Genomic DNA, 3,069 nt, shown 5'->3' on the forward strand with positions numbered 1-3,069 from the left:
GATTTTATCCTCACTGCTGATTCTATTTTCTGTGCACGGTAGGAATAACCGGTGCTGTTAAATTTGACAAAAGTTGCCCCAGATTCCTGGTGTTATCGGCAATGAAGGTTTTGAACCAGAATCCTAAAATACAGTGTGTAAAATGGGTTAATATGCAGAAGAACATAAGAACATAAGAAATAGATGCAGGAATCGGCCATACGCCCCTCGAACTTGCTCCGCCATTTAATACGATCATGGCCGATCCGATCATGGACTCAGGTCCACTTCCCTGCCCGCTCCCCAAAGCACAGGACAAATGATTGAAGTATCCGACTGTCCCTCAGTTAGCATTTCTTTCATTGTGCAAAAGAAGGTGAGGGGTTAAATAATGATGCTTTCCCGTGAAAGCAGCACAAATGTTTCAGAAAAAAACATACAGTGACTGGCAGGTGAGTGTTGCTTCTGACACTTGGTGGGAATGGGCAGGGATTTTAAAGCCACTTGTATTGTGAAACCTTCATATCGATGAACATCCCATGCTTTTGGTCTAGAGCTCGTGGCGCAATGGTAGCGTGTCTGACTCCAGCTCAGAAGGTTGCGTGTTCAAATCACGTCAGGGCTACTGTATTTTTGGAAATTGTTCTTCCAGAATTAATATTTTCTTTGCTGTTTGGCAATAACCAGACCCTTGCTCCAAGGTCTGTCTCACTGTTTCCCCGGTGTCAGGCAGAGATACGCCTGCTGTCCTCATTTATTTCATGTGACAGGACACAACAGTTCAAAATCACCCTGCAGGTGGCCACACCCAGCACTGAATAGTCAGGATGGCCGAGCGGTCTCAGGTGCTGTGTTCCGTTCGCAGTCTCCTCTGGAGATGTGGATTTGAATCTGACATTTCTTACTTTTTATAATTAAGTGAAACTCATTTTTTGACACCACAACTCACTCCAAAAAACTGGGATTCAGCAGTTCACCTGCTCGCTTCACATTTCCGTCTGACCTGGTGCTGAAAGTGGAGATGTTTCCGCAGTGTCGCGGTTAACATGTTTGCCTCACAAGTGAAACCTCACTGGGCGGGAATGTTTTCTGTAGCTTTCTCCTCATGCATGCTCAGGGAAGAGTTTGTTCTCCTGTGAAAGGTCATAAGATCATAAGCATGGAAGGATTAGGGGCCGGAGTAGGCCATTCGGCCCCTCAAGCCTGGTCCACTATTCAAGAAGATCCTGGCAGTTCTTCGACAGCAAGTTTAAAAATCTGGTTATGTTCCTAACATCATTTGAACCGCAGTGTTTCCGTAGCGTCGTTGTTATCACGTTCGCTTCACACGCGAAAGGATCCCGGGCGGAACGTGATTTTTGAGACTATTTTTGCTGTGAAATAAATTGGACAAAAGTCGCCCCAGATTCCTTGTCACATGAGCAATAAACATTTTAAACCAGTCTCCTAAATACAGAGTGTTATGTCTTGAATAAAGAATCTGACCAGATACTGCAAACTCAAAGTAAGGTGTGACCGTCGTCCTTTATTACAAGTCTCCAGTGTGCCTATCCAACCTATGAGGACTCCTGGTGCACAGGTGCTCCCAAGGGATCGTGGGATCCCTTGGAACACCAGTGGATGAGCCCTCTGATGGTTAAACAAGGCATTTACAGGTTTATATATGTAACAACACTCCCCCCGCACCGCTCCCCCCAGCCTCCCCAAAGTCAGTAGTGTAACTATTTACAATTTGAGTCTTTCTGTGGCCTTCCTTTCCCTGGTTGAACTTCTCGGTGCAAATGCTGGTTTTGGTGAGTCATTTGTTGGGCCCTCGCTGGTCTGCTGGGCGTGGTGAGTCCTGCTGGGCTGCTGCGGGTGATGGGTTCTGCTTCGTGGTCAACCGCTGGGTTGAGTGCCACTTGTGTGTGTGTTGGAGGAGCGAAAAAGGTAGAGTCTATTGTGGTTTGTTCTGGATAGTCCGTGAATCTGAGTTTGGTTTGGTCCAAGTGTTTCCTGCAGGTGAGTCCATATGAAAGTTTGACCAGGAACACCCTACTCCCCTCTTTGGCCACGACAGTGCTGGGAAGCAACTTTGGACCTTGTCCATAGTTCAACATAAATACAGGATAATTAATCTCGATTTCGCGTGGCACATTTGCTTGATCATGATATGTATTCTCTTGAAGCCACCTGCTCTCCACCTGTTTGAGTAGATCAGGGTGGTCTAACGAGAGCCTTGTCTTAAGTGCCCTTTTCATGAGCAGTTCCACGGAGGGAACGCCAGTGAGCGAGTGGGGTCTTGTGCGGTAACTAAGCAGGACTCGGGATAGGTGACACTGCAGTGAGCCCACAGTTACCCTCTTCAAGCTCTGCTTGATTGCTGCACTGTTCTCTCTGTCTGACCATTGGATGTTGGTTTAAACGGGGCAGATGTGACATGTTTGATCCCATTGCGTGTCATGAACTCTTTGAACTCAGCACTGGTGAAGCACAGCCCATTGTCACTGACAAGAACGTTAGGTAGGCCGTGCATGGCAAACATGATCCGCAAGCTTTCAGTGGTGGCAGCGGACATCATCTCACATTCAATCCACTAGGAGTACGCATCTACAACCACAAGGAACATTTTACCCAAGAACGGGCCTGCATAGTCGACATGTGCCCTAGACCACGGTTTGGAGGGCCAAGACCAAAAACTTAGCAGCGCCTCCCTGGGTACATTGCTTAACTGCGAGCATGTATTACATCTGTGAACGCAGGACTCTAATTCCGCATCGATACCGGGCCACCACATGTGTGATCTGGCTATCGCTTTCGTCATTACAATGCCTGGGTGGGTACTGTGGAGATCACTAATGAAAGTGTCCCTGCCCTTTTTTGGCACCACTACTTGATACAGTCTGCCTGTATGGACATTTTATCTCTGCGCCGCTGGTACGGCTTTATTTCTTCCTGCATCTCGAACGGAACACTAGACCAACTCCCGTGGAGCACACCGTTTTTTACTAAGGACAATGAGGGATCCTGGCTCATCTAGGTTCTAATCTGTCGGGCGGTAACAGGTGATTGCTCACTCTCGAATGCTTCCATTACCATAACTAAATCTGG

At 47.4% G+C, this 3,069-nt stretch overlaps 1 non-coding gene across 1 annotated transcript; it reads left to right on the top strand.

The window, feature by feature from the left end:
- The first annotated feature begins 533 nt into the window (after window positions 1-533).
- trnaw-cca (transfer RNA tryptophan (anticodon CCA)) lies at window positions 534-604 on the top strand. Its single transcript has one exon. It is a non-coding gene; the product is annotated as a tRNA-Trp (tRNA).
- Window positions 605-3,069: the final 2,465 nt, after the last annotated feature.

The sequence above is a fragment of the Pristiophorus japonicus genome, unplaced genomic scaffold (genome assembly GCF_044704955.1).
Source record: "Pristiophorus japonicus isolate sPriJap1 unplaced genomic scaffold, sPriJap1.hap1 HAP1_SCAFFOLD_504, whole genome shotgun sequence".
NCBI classification, from domain to species: domain Eukaryota; kingdom Metazoa; phylum Chordata; class Chondrichthyes; family Pristiophoridae; genus Pristiophorus; species Pristiophorus japonicus.